Source organism: Lissotriton vulgaris, unplaced genomic scaffold (assembly GCF_964263255.1).
Source record: "Lissotriton vulgaris unplaced genomic scaffold, aLisVul1.2 SCAFFOLD_254, whole genome shotgun sequence".
Classification (NCBI taxonomy): Eukaryota; Metazoa; Chordata; class Amphibia; order Caudata; family Salamandridae; genus Lissotriton; species Lissotriton vulgaris.
In genome coordinates this window covers 1,959,214-1,977,832 of record NW_028243099.1, presented here as the reverse complement: position 1 = coordinate 1,977,832, position 18,619 = coordinate 1,959,214, and the positions used below count along the sequence as shown (strand labels likewise).

The window sequence follows — 18,619 nt, the reverse complement described above, 5'->3', positions numbered from 1 at the left end:
AAGAGTTCTATTATACACTCTAAACTCCCTGGGGTCTTGTCCACCGGAGAAGCGTTGGCATTAGCGTTTGAACTTGTGAACTAATACAAGGATTGTGACACAAGAGGACTTCTGGAGCCTGGAGCCATACGCCCATAGTACACCGCCGCCACCAGTCGCGCCGCCGCTCCGGGACTACCTTTCCCGGCAGACTTTGCGGCGGCGCGTTCCCTGACGCGTTACATGCGACAGGAGGGGCTTGAAAGGAACAGAGCCCTCGGTGGAGCGGGGGGTCTTGTCCACCGGAGAAGCGTTGGCATTAGCGTTTGAACTTGTGAACTAATACAAGGATTGTGACACAAGAGGACTTCTGGAGCTTGGAGCCATACGCCCACAGTACACCGCCGCCACTAGTCGCGCCACCGCTCCGGGACTACCTTTCCCGGCAGCCTTTGCGGCGGCGCGTTCCCTGACGCGTTACACGCGACAGGAGGGGCTTGAAAGGAACAGAGCCCTCGGTGGAGCGGGGGGTCTTGTCCACCGGAGAAGCGTTGGCATTAGCGTTTGAACTTGTGAACTAATACAAGGATTGTGACACAAGAGGACTTCTGGAGCCTGGAGCCATACGCCCACAGTACTCCGCCGCCACCAGTCGCGCCGCCGCTCTGGGACTACCTTTCCCGGCAGACTTTGCGGCGGCGCGTTCCCTGGCGCGTTACACGCGACAGGAGGGGCTTGAAAGGAACAGAGCCCTCGGTGGAGCGGGGGGTCTTGTCCACCGGAGAAGCGTTGGCATTAGCGTTTGAACTTGTGAACTAATACAAGGATTGTGACACAAGAGGACTTCTGGAGCCTGGAGCCATACGCCCACAGTACACCGCCGCCACCAGTCGCGCCGCCGCTCCGGGACTACCTTTCCCGGCAGACTTTGCGGCGGCGCGTTCCCTGACGCGTTACACGCGACAGGAGGGGCTTGAAAGGAACAGAGCCCTCCGCGTCGCGGGACGCCCGGGGCGAAGCGCGGGCAAAGGGCGGGCCCTCTACGGCCCTCCAAGGCCACACAAGGCACGGCTCGGCCACTCCCCTAACGTGAGTAGCTCCGAATCTGACTGTCTATTACATTGTCATTTTTCCCTGCTTTGGTGTGTGAAATCTACGGCGATGTCAGACATAGAGGGACACACTCCTTTAACAGGAACTCCTATTATGGGTCCCCTAGATAAATTCTTCTTCAGAACAACTGCCGATCTTGATCGAGATTTGGCCATGACAGAGCGCCGTATTGCCCGACGTCAATCGATTGAGTTACTGAAAAACACCATCTTAGAACCCACTGCGACAGTGATTTCTGAGGTCCAATCCTCAAATTCTACCCAGCCTAATACAGATGCAGATCTGTTCAATACGGACAATCTTCCTCTGATTTTTCAATCTAGTCCATCGGCTTCCCTTCAACCTGAGCAACTTTCCCCCTCTAATAACAATAGTATCATCGATCTTATCGACCTTGTCACTCCCAATTTACCAAAGACTTCCGAGGTTGTACATTTAACCACCACGCCTGTTACCTTAAACACCTCGGAAGTATTATTACCTCCTGATGGTAAACAGCCTACACTTCCTGTGCCTCCAAATTCTGTTTCCAATAAAAATCAAACTCCATGCAATCAAACTAAAAGGAAACAGTCTATTATTAGATCACCCCCAAAGAAGCGCAGGAAACGAGGGTCGGCTAAAACTGACACCCCTACACACAAACAACCACTTCCAAAGGATTTACTTAGACAAGAACTTCTTCAAATAGTGGAAGGGGTTCCCATTGCTACCAGAAACACTTTGACTTCAAACGTACCACCATCCATTAAGGATTTTGTGGATGCAATGGAACATCTCCTAAAAGCTCTACTCATTCCAATAGTACAAAGAGTAAAGAGAATTGGAATACAATTGGAAAACCTAACAGGAGGTTCTACTTATAATACTACAACTAAAAAGGAAATACCAAACACCGTGAACGTAAAAGATGGCGAAAGAAACTCTAACTTGGGAAAAACAACTGTAGAAAATAAAATTACGAAGGAAACAAAATCCTCAATCAAACAAACACCTGTAACTATATCTAAGCCAGTAACTAAGGCCCCTACTGTCCAACATAAATTGACGCAAAATACAATGTCACAATCTGCGCAAATAAACTCCCTTATAAACTCGGCAAGAATGGGGAACGCAAAAAATAACTCAAACATCCATAAGAGTGACTCTTATAATAGTAGACCAACTCGGATAAGAAACGCGGATTTACCCCCTGCAGCCTCACAAAATGTCATTGTTTTAACTGAGGTTCCTCCACTACCAACTACAGGAGTGTATGAAAATCACACCAGTCTCAAAAACAAGGTTATATATTGGCTCAATATTAACAGGCCTCTTCCACCCCATCTCAATGGAGATATTATTATGGTGAGAAGAACGAACTGGGTGGGTATACGCCCTAAAGATATAGAAGGCGACGTTATTATTATTACATTCAAAGATCCCAGAGTTATGTCACACATCAGGGATTGGTACTCAGATTTCGATAATGGCCCGATTACACCTAAATCCCTTTCTTATTTCTACCCTGAAGCTTTAATACGTCCGAAATCCCACCACCCCAAGCCCTATTTTGGTAATTTTACCTTTCAAGAGCATAGAAGACCATCCTATCATAACTGTCCACCAAGATATGGAATTAGGGAAAATATTTTGCCATCTCAAACTCCCTATTATAACACAGGTAAACCATGGGATACTAAATATCCCTCGACGCCCGGTTACGCTCCAGTGGGATATGGACAATTGTTTCCACCTCAAATTCCTTCATGGAATTTCCCCTGTTATAACCAATATGAGCCACTCTATGGTCTGGATGACATAGAATGACTTACTCCTAAGAAAGTGGACTATCAACCTAGGGAGAACTTACCTGCCATTTTACCCAATGAAACTTTGACAAAGCCCTCTCTGACCAATAGTACCCCAGACTTACAAATAGAAAACATGATAGAAAAAGGGGATACAGTAAAAACACCAACGAGACAAATAGACCGGGAAAGAATACCAAAAATGCGGTCTATCAGTGGGGGGTATAGTAAACCCACTGCCACATTAGAGATTCTCTGTTGGAATCTGGCAGGTATTAATTCAAAAATTATACTACCTACTTGGTTGGATGTGGTAAATCGATACCCTGTTTTGTGTTTTCAAGAGACCTGGGCGCTGACCCCTACACATTTATTGGGCTACCAGACTTTCCATTCACCTGCAATAGCAAGTAATCAGGGTAGACATAGTGGGGGTCTCTGTACGTATATAAGTGTCACAACAGGCCACAAGATTGTAAAAAAGATACTAAGGACATCTTATCAAATAATTGCCATGGATGTTGGCTCCTCCATGACACTGCTGATAATTAATTTTTATAATAATATGCCCCCAGAGCCATTGGAAAAGGTATTGGAAGAGTTACACCGCTCAGTGGTCACACTTAAAGAATTACGTGGCGGCGAGTGTGTGACAATCTTTATGGGTGATTTTAACTGTTACATATGCCCAAATGCCATGAAGGGCACGTGTGACATCTCCATAGAAATGGATACTAGTATTATTAATGATACTCCTAACCATCATTTTATACATTCAAACTCAGGGGATTTACTAAATAATTTTTTAGCTTCTTTTAATTTAGATTTTGCTAACAATTTAACCCTCCCACGTAGACCTTTTGAACCCAGTTTTCATGGTAGAGGTATAAATTTGACTATTGATTTCATTCTTTTTTCACAGATGTATGCCCCTTTAATATCCTCCTGGAACACTTTGGACCACTTATATGGGGATCATTATCCCCTAGCCTTATCTATCGTGTTGCCCTTTCCAGTTTCCATGTATAACAGCAACCCCAAAACCAATTATGAGCTACCAATTGTCTTGGGGGCTCACAATGGATATACCATCAAATGGGATAAAATCAATCCTGCTAGACTGCTGAAGGACCTATTGACGATGAGGTGGGAGGAGATACATATTTGCCTCTCCTTAAATGAACAGCCCCACTTCGTCCGAGAAGCCTTCTTGAGAATACAGATCAGTCTCAGAAAATTGCTTACACAACAGTTTAAGGCAGGGCCTATCACCCCCAAAGTTTGGTTTGACAAACATTGTTCTATAGCTTTAAAGACATTAAAGAATCTTTTGCATAAAACACCAAAACCAACTACGGAGATTCGACAAGCCAGACTCAGTTATCGTATGGCTATTAAAAATAGAAAAAAGTATTGAAGGAGGAAGCATGGCAAAAATTGGTGTCAACAAGTGAAAATCGAGATCTCTCGGCCTTCTGGAAATTTATAAATACCCCGCTCCCATGGGTAAAGATGCCGGAGAGAAATATTGACCTTGCAATTGATGGTGAAACGTGGGCTGCTTATTTTCAAAACCTATATAGTCAACCCACATCGACGACATCAGAACCAAAGATTTCATCATCCATAGACCTGCTTTATGTAACTCATTCCAATATTGTCTTCAGGTGGGAAGAGGTGGAGAAGGCGATAAGGGAGAGTCCAGCTGGTAAGGCACCAGGGCCGGACGCCATCCCCACAGATGTTTTCAAAGCAGAAATATCCTTTTGGGTGCCAATATTGACATCTGTCTTGAACTCTGCAACTACTTTGGGCCACTTCCCATCATGGGATGAGGCTGTAGTGATACCCATCTTCAAAAAGGGTGATAGGCATTCTCCATCCTGCTATAGGCCTATCTCCCTGCTTGATTCCCTAATGAAGATTGCGGGCCGTATTATTCTGAAACGTCTTGAAGTATGGGCAGTGGAGAAGAACATACTTTCAACACTCCAGTATGGTTTCAGATCAGGGAGAGGTACAGTTGAACAAACTCTGAACCTACATCTTATTATGTCCAAATACGTTGACACAAAAAAAGGAAGCTTGTATGTTACCTATGTAGACTTAAGCTCTGCTTTTGACTGTGTAAACCATGAACAACTTTGGGATATATTGGAACGTTTAAGAGTAGATTCATCAATACTCATCTTTATAAAAAATTTGTATAGAAACGCAGGAGCTAGAGTTAGATATGGCCCAAAAGGAGAGTGCTCGCCAAGATTCTCCATAAATAGAGGGGTTAGGCAGGGGTGCATATTGGCCCCAATGCTCTTCTCCCTCTATATAAACGCAATAGGAGATCATTTAAAAAACTTTGAATGTGATTATCCAAAGGTGGCAGGGCAATCAATCCCTATCTTGCTCTATGCCGATGACGCGGCTATACTTTCACAAACTAGAGTGGGGCTACAAAAGGCAGTCACAGCATTCAGAGACTTTATGTACGATAAAGGCCTGAGAGTCAACATCAGGAAAACTTACTCAATGGTCTGCAATAAAAAGATAAATAAAAGATCATGCCCCATCCATATTGAGGAGCAAAGACTAGAGACAGTGGACAATTTCACGTATTTGGGCATCTCTGTAAACCGACACGCCTCTTGGAAGTCGGCAGTTAAAATGAGGAAACTTGCCCTTGTTAGAGCTGTTGGTGGGCTCAGAGACTTTGCTGGAAGAGTAGGTGGGAGGCCTGTTAAACAGCTAATTATTCTTTATAAAACAAAATGTATTTCAACAGCTATTTATGGGGCTGGCCTCTGGGGCATTGAAAAAGACATCATTTCCTCTATTTAAATAGAGGAAAATAATTTCCAGCAGGTGGTGGCAGCTCCTGTTCCTCACTGGGGGCGTTGGATTAGCGTGTGACTGCAGTGACTACAACTGTGGTTTTTACCGGACTACTAGCGGTGTTCCTGCATGATTTTGATGCAGACATCCTATTACCCTTTTAACATTGCTTTTTTTGTTTATGTAAACTTATTTTAAAAACACATCTTACTGCGCACTTACTCCCTCTTGTGTGGCCTCCCCAGCCCCGGTCCATCACGGCTGCTCGTGCCGATTGTGTGGAGGACGGGCGCCATCTTGGGTGTAGCCTGAAGGCTGCCAGACCGCAGTTAGCGGTCCAGCTGCTCGGGGGTGATTCCCATAAATTGACAGGATTCCCAGTGTTCGCTGTGGGTCAGCAGGTGGTGGCAGCTCCTGTTCCTCACTGGGGGCGTTGGATTAGCGTGTGGCTGCAGTGACTACAACTGTGGTTTTTACCGGACTTCTAGCGGTGTTCCTGCATGATTTCGATGCAGACATCCTATTACCCTTTTAACATTGCTTTTTTTGTTTATGTAAACTTATTTTAAAAACACATCTTACTGCGCACTTACTCCCTCTTGTGTGGCCTCCCCAGCCCCGGTCCATCACGGCTGCTAGTGCCGATTGTGTGGAGGGCGGGCGCCATCTTGGGTGTAGCCTGAAGGCTGCCAGACCGCAGTTAGCGGTCCAGCTGCTCGGGGGTGATTCTCATAAATTGACAGGATTCCCAGTGTTCGCTGTGGGTCAGCAGGTGGTGGCAGCTCCTGTTCCTCACTGGGGGCGTTGGATTAGCATGTGGCTGCAGTGACTACAACTGTGGTTTTTACCGGACTACTAGCGGTGTTCCTGCATTATTTCGATGCAGACATCCTATTACCCTTTTAACATTGCTTTTTTTGTTTATGTAAACTTATTTTAAAAACACATCTTACTGCGCACTTACTCCCTCTTGTGTGGCCTCCCCAGCCCCGGTCCATCACGGCTGCTCGTGCCGATTGTGTGGAGGGCGGGCGCCATCTTGGGTGTAGCCTGAAGGCTGCCAGACCGCAGTTAGCGGTCCAGCTGCTCGGGGGTGATTCCCATAAATTGACAGGATTCCCAGTGTTCGCTGTGGGTCAGCAGGTGGTGGCAGCTCCTGTTCCTCACTGGGGGCGTTGGATTAGCGTGTGGCTGCAGTGACTACAACTGTGGTTTTTACCGGACTACTAGCGGTGTTCCTGCATGATTTCGATGCAGACATCCTATTACCCTTTTAACATTGCTTTTTTTGTTTATGTAAACTTATTTTAAAAACACATCTTACTGCGCACTTACTCCCTCTTGTGTGGCCTCCCCCGCCCCGGTCCATCACGGTTGCTCGTGCCGATTGTGTGGAGGGCGGGCGCCATCTTGGGTGTAGCCTGAAGGCTGCCAGACCGCAGTTAGCGGTCCAGCTGCTCGGGGGCGATTCCCATAAATTGCGATGTGTCCCCGTGCGCGCAGCGGACGAGCGCAGCGGGTGCGTCGAATGCGCGCCGAAGTCGCGCCTAAGTCAAGCCCGTCTGTGCCCGTCCGCGGCCAGATGGGGCTAGGGGCCTGTCCTTATGCCCCTTTCATCTCCTACTCCTCCGAGGGCCTTAAAACCCTACAAGGTAACTGGTCGCTTCGGACTTCCACCATCAGTACCATCTCCACCCTTGGTCTCACTCCTCCATCTGCGCCGCCCCGCTTTTCCCCTCCTCTCCCCTCTCCTTCCCTGGCTATTATCTTGCTCAACACTAGGTCGGCGGTGAAACACTATCAAGACCTGTTTGTCCTACTTGATTCCCACAAGCCGGACATACTGTTTCTTACCGAGACCTGGTTCTGTGAGTCCTCCCTGCCATCCCTCTTAGCTGCCCTTCCCCCTGCTTATGCGGCCCTTCGTGCCGATCGCTCGGCAGACAAGAAAGGGGGTGGCGTGGCGCTCATTGCCAGGTCGGAGTACAACTTTCAACTCCTCCCCTCCACCCCTATCGACTCCACCGAGCACCTTGTGGTTCGCTCTTCCACCTTCTCTCCCCCGCTCATTTGCTTGTTAACATACCGACCTCCCCAGTCCACTCCTCTGTTCTTGCCTGCCCTTCAGGACCTACTGGCCACGCTGGCGGTTAATCATGCATCCGTTTTAGAATTAGGTGACTTTAACTACTGGCCTAATGATCCCTTTGAATGCCCAGCCTCCAAGCAATTTACAGAACTACTTCAATCACTGAATTTTATCCCCCACATTAAAGTCCCGACACATGTACGTGGACACGTGCTAGACCAAGTTTGGTCCCTTAACTATGCCATCTATTCCATATCAGTGTCCCCATTCCCATGGTCGGATCATGCCCTCATCTCCTTTTCCCTTCACCTCAACTCTGTTACTAAGGTTCCGTTGGTAAAAAACACTTGGGCACGGAACTGGAATCGTGCTGATCTCACCTCACTATCATCCTCCCTTTTAAACTCCTCACCTGACCTGGCCGGCCTACCCTCCTCATCACAAGCTATTGTGATTGATACCTGGCTTGCGGGAGGCTGCAACACTATAGCCCCCTTACACCGGATATCAACCAAAAGACCTAAGGAGGCGAACCGGTGGTTCAACGAAGACCTAAAAGAAAAAAAGTTGTCCCTCCGGCGAGCTGAGAGACTGTGGAGAAGGGAGTATTGTCCCCTACAGAAAACTCACTACCTCACACTATTGCAGGAGTATAAAAAAGCCATCTTAGAAGCCAAAACCGCCCATTTTTCATCAAAAATCCTAGCGGCAGAGAACAAATCGAGAGAAATCTTCACCATTGTTAATGATTTAGCCTTTTCAGAGAGGACCATTTCCAAACCCCCTCCTACCCAATCCCTGTGTGACTCGCTGAATCATTACTTTCTGGACAAAATCTCCAATATCAAGATCAACATCCCCTCTCCCTCCTCGACTGATGTTGATCCACTCCCTCCCACTGTCCAATCCTGTCTACTCTCGATTCCCCCTCTCACGGAAGAAGTCTTTTTGGAAATACTCCCTAAAGTGAAGTCAGGTTCCCCGGCCGATATCTGTCCGGCCCGCATTCTCCAACGGATCTATTCCGTCTGCACTCAGCCCCCGATCACTTTCCTCAACAGTTCCCTTGCACAAGGGGTTGTAATCCCAGCTCTTAAATCGGCTTCTATTGTGCCTATTTTAAAGAAACCTGGCGCCGATCCATCCACCCCAATCAACTACCGTCCCATCTCCTTGCTGACCTTCCTAGGCAAGGTGCTTGAGCGACACGTCACCTCGGCACTTAGCGCCCATGTGGAAGCAACCGGCGGTTTGGCGACTTGTCAAGCGGGCTTTCGGCCCAGGCACTCTACCGAGTCCGTCGTGGTGTCGGTCCAGGACAAACTCAGGGAGGGCTTGGACCAAGGCAAACATCAGGCTCTGGTGCTCCTCGATCTCTCCGCCGCTTTTGATACGGTGGACCACTCCATCTTGCTTTCACGTATCAGAGCGGCGGGAATCGGGGGCTCAGCCCTGGTCTGGCTTTCGTCCTTCCTGCGAGACCGCACCCAGGCGGTCCGGCTGGGGGATTTCATGGCAACTCCTCTCAAGATCACTTGTGGTGTCCCCCAGGGCTCCTCTCTCTCTCCTCTTTTGTTTAACCTTTATATCTACCCCCTTATTTTCGCACTCCAGCAGCTGGAGGTCACTGTATACAACTATGCAGATGACCTCCAGCTCGTCTTCAATCTTTCTTCTTCCTCCCACTCTATCTCTAATTTTCAAACCATTATGATTTTCATCAGGGACTGGATGAGCCACAACCACCTGAAGCTGAACCCGGACAAAACCGAGCTGGTCCTCACTGGTGGCTCCTCCAGTCCCTGGACCTCTTCTTTTTGGCCCTCTTCCTTAGGTTCCCCTCCCACTCCCTCTCCTACAGTCAAGACCCTAGGCATCAAAATGAATAATCACCTCACCCTTCACTCACAAGTCAGCTCTGTCGTCTCTTCGTGCTTTCTCACTCTCCGCACTATCCGCACTGTCTCCCGCTTTTTCTCCCCCTTGGCACTAAAGTTGATTATGTCTGCCCTTGTGATCTCCCGGCTGGACTATGCCAATGCCCTGTACAACGGCATCCCGGCCTATAGCCTACGAAAACTCCAGCTTGTGCAAAATCAGGCAGCTCGGTTAGTGTACGGCCTTCCCCGCTCCCATCATTCAACGCCACTTCTGAAGGCGCTACACTGGTTGCCTGTTCGGCAACGTTTCCTCTTTAAAACCGGCTGCATGGTCTATCAGGCACGCCAGGGATCAGCCCCTGCCTTTATCTCCTCCTTCATAAAGGAATATGTCCCTACCAGGGAGCTACGGTCATCGTCCCAATCCCTCCTACAGGTACCCGCTTTAAGAGGAAAAAGTGGGGAGGGTCCAATTTCTCATTTCTGGCACCCACTTTTTGGAACTCCCTCCCCGACCATCTATGATCGGCCGAACATTACTCCTTCTTCCGCAAGGGCTTGAAAACCTTTTTGTTCAGCCAAGCCTTCCCACAGTAAATCCTTTTTTATCCCTTTGCCTCAGCCTTCCATGCCTCCAAAAGCGCCAAGAAACCGTTGGGTGTACGCTGCGCTATATAAATATTTTTAAATTCAAATTGAAATTTATTGGCAACACCCAAATCCACTTCCGTATACATGATGCATATTGAGTTAGATTTATCATTTATTTCAGACTTAATTAAAGTGGAGCCCCCACTTTTGTGGCATAAAATCTGGACCACTACTGAAACAGATCTGAATCGCGAAGTGATACTGGACATTCTCAAACAGGAGGGGGCAAGACACACGAAATGGCTGGCTTACATTAAAAACTTTTTTGTGGAAATTGGTCACCCAGAGTACTTTTCTGATCCTTTGACCTTGGATTCTATATCAAGAAAAAGCTTGAGAAAAACTCTATTGGATCACTTGGAGACTAAAAGATGGAATCATCAAAAACTAAATACAACTCTCCATGCGTACCAAAGGGTGACGCAGCACAAGGGGCTTCAAGCATACCTGTCCACTGATTTTTCTTGTTATGCTAGAATGCTCCTTGCCAGATTTAGACTGGGGTCATTTTTCCGCCTTATAACTTTTCCAGTAGGAAGTGATTGGTCGCGAAATCTGAGTTTTTGTCCATGCGATGATACCTCTGTGCAATCAAATATCCATACCATCTTATTTTGTACTTATTATGCGATCCCCAGGAAAACATTATTGAAACCCCTACTAAAGAGATGGGGCCTGATGTCCTGCAAGGACGCGTATGAGCGCTTACAGATGCTAGAGGATAAAGAAGTTATATGTTTCATGGAACAGTACTTGAAGTTGTTGATTACATTTAGGAGATCTCTGCAAGGCCCTATTTAAATATATTGTTTTTTAGATTTTTATAATAATTCTTAATCATGATAAGATTGGTTCTCCTGATCTTTCTTTTTAAATGGTAATATATTCTTCAATATACTTTTCCATTTCTATCTATTTTAATGAATTGATCAAATGAATTGTTTTATATTTTTTCTGTAATTGTATGCTTGTATGATATTCTTTGAAATATCGAATAAAGCTTATTTTGACCTTTTGACCTTTGACCCTGGCGCACCTTTTCTGGCTTTGAGAATGTTTCTGTAGGTTTTTCTGGCGCCCCGGTTACAAATCCGATTTCTGCTCCATTGTCTCTTTCTGTTGGACCTCGTAAGTTCAAAGCACCCCTTCTTTTGACTGCAGGTTGTAATGAGAATCTGTTGGGATTGGATTTAGTGAAGAGATTGTTTGCGACGCTGTATTGTTCTCCGTCAGGAGTACATCTTACTTTGGGTGAGAGAGTGATCTCTCCGATGTACATGCCGAAAGACAGACTTCCACCTGAATTGTCTTCTTTGCCAGATTCCTTGTGGGCTACTGGTCTGAACGATGTGGGTCTATTGGAAATTCCTCCATATGTTGTGACACTGAAGGCGAATGCTAAGTTACCGCGCATTCCACAGTACCGTATCTCGAGTGATGGTGAGCGTGCACTTTTAGCGATTATTTATGGCCTGATCGAAAAGGGTGTCATTGAGGAAATGAGAGATAATGTGTGCAATAGTCCCGTTTTGCCTGTCCTGAAGAGGACTGATTCTTCACACCCTCCGGTATATAGGTCTGTCATCGATCTTCGTGAAGTGAACAAAATTGTTGTTCCACAATTTCATGTTGTGCCTGATATCACAACCTTGTTGACTCTGATTCCGGCTACTGCCACGTGGTTTTCGGTGATCGACTTGAAGAATGCTTTCTTCAGTATCCCGATTGCCATGGAGAGTAGGGACATCTTTGGATTCTCTTTAGGAGGACGAAGTTTCCGCTTTAAGCGCGCTCCTCAAGGCTATTGCGAGAGTCCATCGATCTTTGAAAACGCTACTTGATCTGTTGGTTTAACCTGATGGTGCAGCCCTTAGTCAATATGTTGATGACTTGTTAGTTGCCGCTGATACTGAAGAGATTTGTAGGGAAGCCACTTTATCGTTGTTATGCCACTTGTCTGATTTTCATCACAAAGTTTCTCTCTCCAAGTTGCAATACTGTCGACAAGAAGTAACCTACTTAGGTCACCTCTTATCGAAGTAGGGAAGGAAAATGACCCCAGAAAGAATTCAAGCTATTGCGAAAATGAGTGTGCCTACGACACAGAGAGAAGTACGTGCGTTTTTGGGTATTACGTCGTACTGTAGACAGTGGATCCCTAATTTTTCTTTGTTAGCGAAGCCTTTGATAGCTCTTACTGTTAAGGATACTCCAAATCCTATTCCTTGGACTGACGAATGTCAGAAGAGCTTCCCCGAATGACGCAATGTGTTGTGTTCGACTCCTGTATTGGGTACTTCCGACTACAGTAAGCCTTTCACATTGTATGTTGACGAGAGAGAGGGATGCGCATTGTCAGTGTTGACTCAGCAGTTTGGCGATAAGCAGCGTCCATGTGCTTACTTTTCGTCGACCTTAGATCCGGTAGCAAGGGCGTTGCCGAGTTGCTTGAGAGCTACAGCAGCAGCGGCTGTTTCAATTCGACAGTCTGCTGGTTTGGTTATGGACAATACGTTAGTGGTAATGGTTCCACATGCAGTGGATACCTTCTTGAACCGTACCGAGACACAGCATTTAACTAGTGCTCGGTTGTTGGGTTACAAGTTGACGTTGTTAGCGAGTCATGTGCATATTAAACGATGCAACACGTTGAATCCGGCCACGTTGTTGCCAATTGCAGTTGAGACAGATATCGAAGAACAACATGATTGTTTTCTGAGAACTGAAGAAGAAACGAAAGGGAGAATAGACCTTAGGGATACTCCTCTTCCAGAATGTGATGGTACTTTGTGGGTTGATGGTTCGTGCTTTAAGTTGCCGAATGGTGATACGACTGCAGCATATGCTGTTACGACTTTGCATACAATTGTTGAATCTGCACGTATCCCACATAATTCAGCACAAGCAGCGGAGTTGATTGCATTAACGAGAGCATGTGTGTTGGTGAAAGGTAAACGAGTGAATGTGTATACTGACAGTCAATATGCCTTTGGCGTGGCTCATAGCTTTGGGCATTTGTGGCCTGAACGTGGGTTCTTGACTTCGCATGGAACGAAGATACAGCATGGGCAGTTGGTGAATGAACTTCTTGAATCTCTTACTTTGCCATTGCAAGTAGCGATTGTGAAATGTAGTGCCCATAAGAGAGTTACGGATGATGTTGGCCGCGGAAATGCGTTTGCGGATGAAGTCGCGAAAGAAACTGCGAGAAATGTGATGAGTCGAATGTATGTTGCAGGTCCAGCGAGATGGGTTCCAGAGAAGAGTATGTGTGAAGATACGATTGAGAGTGTGAAATCCATTCAAGCTGAAGCTACAGAGAAAGAGTTGAATGAATGGAGAGAACGTAAGGGTAGACTGGACTCGAATGGTTGTTGGACTGATTTGTCCGAGCATCAGAGATGGTTGTTGCCTGACGCGTATGTGCTTCCGGTTGTTACAATGGCTCATGGAATGGCACATATCAGCATGAAAGGGATTTGCAAGCTGTTGGCTCCGGTTTGGCAGAATGCGGGAATCCCAAAATGTGCAGAGAACTTGGTTAAGAACTGTATGGTGTGCTTGATGTATAATCCTGGTAAGGGAACTCCAACACCAGCTGGTCATTTTGCTCCTCCTACGTATCCATTCAAGGCTTTGCAGCTAGATTTTATCCACATGGAGAGATGCAACAACTTGAAATATGTTTTAGTGGTTGTTTGCTCCTTTTCTAGATGGGTAGAAGCTTATCCCTTTAAGGACAATACTGCCTTGTCCACAGCGAAAGTCCTGATGAAGGATTTTTCCCTAGGTTTGGAATGCCGAGAATTATCTGGAGTGACAATGGGAGTGAATTTGTGGGTCAAGTCATGAAGAGAGTGTGTGAGGGACTAGGTATCCGGCAGAAGTTCCATGCTGCAAATCACCCCCAATCAGCTGGTTTAGTTGAGTGCTATAATGGCACTTTAAAGCTAAAGTTAGCTAAAATCCAAGCGAGCACTCGTTTACAGTGGCCAGATGCTTTGCCTTTAGCGCTTTTGTCCACAAGAATGACTGTGCATTCGAGAATGGGTCTGAGTCCATACGAGATTGTCTTTGGTCGCCCAGCGAATATTTGGGGTGTGCCAAGGCCAACTAGGTTCAGCGAAATTGAGTACCCTGTGTTGCTTGATTACTTGTGCGAACTGACGACTAAATTGTGTGTTTTACACCAACAGGTGCATGATAGTCTGCCACAAGCTTCTGAGGATCCAGGCCACGCAATTGAACCTGGAAGCTGGGTCCTAAACAAGAATTTTCAGCGGAGCAAGAACGATCATCCCCGCTGGACAGGACCCTACCAAGTTCTCCTGTCTACACGTTCTGCAGTTCGAGTGCAAGGCAAGAAAAACTGGATCCACGGCGTACACTGTAAGCGAGCACCATTGCCCTTACCGTACGATCGGTGGGTCCAGGAGGGACTTCCAGACTCTGAAACAGAAACTTTTCCACGATTTTTGCCATTCAGCGATGCCCGTCTGATTGGTACGAACTCTGAGAAGGAAAGTGACGATCTTTTACAAGAAGCTGTGCCTCCTTCAAATCGATTGAACACTACTGAGCCTGATTTGTTGTTTAAAGACCAAACATTTCCTGGAAAGGATCGTTACAATTTGCGACCAAGAGTCGTGGGACAAATAAAGTACAATTAAAGTTTTTATGATTTTTCTGTTTGCAGGTTGACTCTCCACCGAGGATCTACTCATTTTTGTTTTTCGAACCGCCATCCGGGTTCAGCTGTAGGGTCGCGGTGCCTAAGTCTTTGGAGTGCAAGCCTGAGACAATAGGTTGAAGGTTCTGGTTGGCCTAAGGGAGTTGCCCTGGGTTGACAGAGGCATTCCTTAGCATAGAACACCCTACCATCGCGAGCAGCATATTTAGTTAGGATGGATTTCTTCGAGTTGGAGAGACCTGCAAGGACAATGACTTTTAAAAAGAAGATATACAAACTGATATCAAAGAAAAGTTTTTTAATACTGTGTTTGTTTTTGCTATTGAGTTTAATGATATTTTTTATTGGTTATGTGACATTCTCTTTTAAAGTGATGTTTGTTCCCACTGTGCAACCTACACCTTCACCTACTATTTCTTCTCATTCTTTTCATCCTTTGCCTGAACATGAGGTAGTTAGACGACTTGAATTTGCAAATAATTCCTTTATTCAACTTTTGCACCAACACCAGTTAGTGATGAACACGACGAACTGTTGGATCAGTGGTCTAATGCCTCATACGACTGATAAGGGTATTCCGTACTTGGTTTTGCCTTTTAGCTTAAATGGTTCGATTTGGGCTCACAGAACGATGTTCATCTATGCCCATAGTTTTTATCCCCTACGTTCACCGAAGGACAATCCGAAGAATAGTGCAGTTGCTAGAGGCATAGTCGACATGGTTAAAGGGACTAATGCCGTTGAAACTATTCCGATAGATGAGAAGCAACCATATAGTGGTTGGGATGTTACTGGATATGGAGTTAGTCTGAGTGTTAACCAGCGAGCGAAAAGTTCTCCACCGATTTGGATAGTGCCCCATCAGGGTCGCTATTGTCTGCAGGATAATGGCAAGAATCTGAGAGCTCAGCTTGGGAAGAGCGTTTGTACTAATACTTACGTATTTACGTCCCAGTCTTCCCCAGCATTCTTGGCTGCTAAGGGTACCTACTTTGTTTGCTATGACAAAGCATATACATGGTTGCCCCCTGATTTTTCGGGCACATGTTTTGTTTCTTTCCTGTTGCCTCCCACTTTTACAGCTGCGGCAGATTACCATAAAACGAGAGTTGCCAGAGGTGTCTTTAGTCAGGAAGGAAATGCTGGGCAAGAGTTGGGAGATTTCTTTAAGGGTTTTTTGCCGTTCTGGGGAGCGATAGCTAACAGCAGGAATATTCACCAGTTGACAAGAGTGGTTGAGTCCACCATAGTTGAAACTGCCGGTGCCCTTAGTAACTTGACTGCTGAGCTCCAGTCGGATAGACTTATGACACTTCAAAATAGGGTTGCCCTTGATGTCATATTAGCAGATCGAGGTGGAGTATGTAAACTTATTCAATCGAGCTGCTGCGTTTTCATTCCAGACAACGCTCCATCAGTCTTCCAGGCCATTTCCAAGTTACATAAGATCTCCAATTCTGTCCATTTGAATAAAGGAGATTGGTCATTGATGGGATGGTTATGGGGATTGATATCCACTTGGGGTTGGAAGATTTTGATGGTCATTGGGATGGTCTTAGCTATCCTTTTCCTGTTCTGTCTCTGTGTATAGTGTGCTCCTGCTATTTGTGGCTTCTCTGCTACTTTGTGTGCAAGGAGACCTGTCCAGAGAGAGGTACTAAGTAATAGGATGATGCTACAGCAACATTTCGATGATCTGATGAATATAGATCCAGATTCAGATTGACATGGGTTTGGGTCTGTTGCCTATGTAAGGGCAAAAGGAGGGTCTGTAGTTCCGTAGTCTGTGGGTGAGGTTCGGTGGTTCCGAACTCGTTCAATAAAGATCGTCGGAAATAGACGATTTTGGTGTCAGCAGACCGCAAATCACGAGTGTAGTGTGTACGAGTGTTTTCGCATTAATCGATCAATGAGAACACTATGTATTCAGGGATTTCGTTTGAACCTTCGGGTTCCATTTTGTGTACGGCAGCCATTTTGTGTGGTTGCCCTCACATAGGTCGATGACTGCAGCCGAACGAGTCTTTGGGACACGTACACCTTAGCTGACTTCTGAATGACCTGGCCGAACTGACTCCCTTGCCCGAGGCTGACCTCGCTGAGCCAGTTCCTTGTTAACACCTTGGCTGCTGGTTGAATTCTCCTCCTGTGCTGGACATTCCAGAACAGGGTGTGGTCGTGACGGAACCATTCCGTCATCAGCACAGCTCAGCCGTGACTGATGACGGAATGGTTCCGTCACCAGCATCGAAGGGGTTAACGAAGGGGTTAAGCAGCTGGTCAGATAAAGATCAAAGAGCAGGACATGCCGAAGTTTACAGTACACTGCACCCACCTTTCTATCTTGTTTCTAATCTGTTTCTGCTCCTTCCTTTACGACATAATCACTGATTTGGGTTGAGGTTTTATGATGGGTTCCTCCGGCCTGATCGAACAGGAATATTGGAATGTGCTTGGTCATTTCTGGTGGGCTGGACAACGGAAAGTGGGATTGTCGTCATACGCTACTTTTAAAATGTCATGTTTCTATTGGTTAGTTTGTATGAACCCAATGCTAATTTGGAATGTTGCCTGAGGCTTGATTGTTGGCATAAAAGACCATGCTCCGCTCATTGAATTTGTGCAGTCTCTAGCGAACCACCCGTGTTGTGCTTCGTAGACCTCTGTTCCTGGTTGCAGCCAATAAACTTTGGTCTTTGACGTCATCAAGAAGTGTCCCGTGTCTCTGTTTGCCAAGGCAGGGGAACTCGAAGGCATCGGGCGGTTTCCCTGACGCCGCTGGGTTCTAAAACCCGGTCCTTCAGGCCGTTGCAATACGGCTGGCTAAAAAGACATGCGCACTTAAGGCAGTGCTTTAGCCAGCCCGCCCTCATCCATCCTGCTGGCACTCAGGGGAAGAAAAATAAAAGGTATTAAATTATCATTTTATTTTTCATCTCTAGGTCTTTGGGGGGGGGGGATTTTAAGTGGGGTGACGCTCCTCCACTCCAAAAGAGGAGCCGTCCCTGCAGGACACTTTGTTGAGGAAAACTTAGTTGGTCCTGCGTTCTGCAGCACCTTTTGTTTGCCTCAAGGGGTACTCCTCTTAGGCTTACTTTAGTGAGACCGTCGTTCACCGCGCCCACCACCTGCCAGCGGCATGAACTATTACAACAGCCCCTCTTTCCCTTTTGGGTTTTGGAACACATCTCGGGCACATAACAACTCAAAGGAAAACAGGGGTGGTTATCGTACACTAAAGGTTGCCTGAAGACTTAAGCATTTCTATAGATATAGCATGCATTTTGTATTTCATTGCATTCCACTGAACAGTTCCCTTATAGCCGATTTTCTCTCTGCATCACCAAGTTGTCCTCTACTAGGAAAACCTGAAGGTTTGCGTTGTCAAACAGTCCATTTTCTCTCATGCCAATAAATCTCCATCATGTTCTGCATATAACCAAAGCAGAATATGCCAACCTCTAGGATACCACTTCTAAATAAACAACTCATTTGTGGACAGCATAATACACACACACACACACACACACACACACACACACACACACACACACACACACACACACACACACACACACACACACACACACGCACACAC

The 18,619-nt window shown here is 46.3% G+C and overlaps 1 protein-coding gene across 1 annotated transcript in view; it reads right to left on the bottom strand.

The window, feature by feature from the left end:
• Positions 1 to 18,619, bottom strand: part of CHRNA2 (cholinergic receptor nicotinic alpha 2 subunit) — a 236,509-nt gene that overhangs the window by 25,346 nt on the left and 192,544 nt on the right. The gene's annotated exons all lie outside the window — the stretch shown is intronic.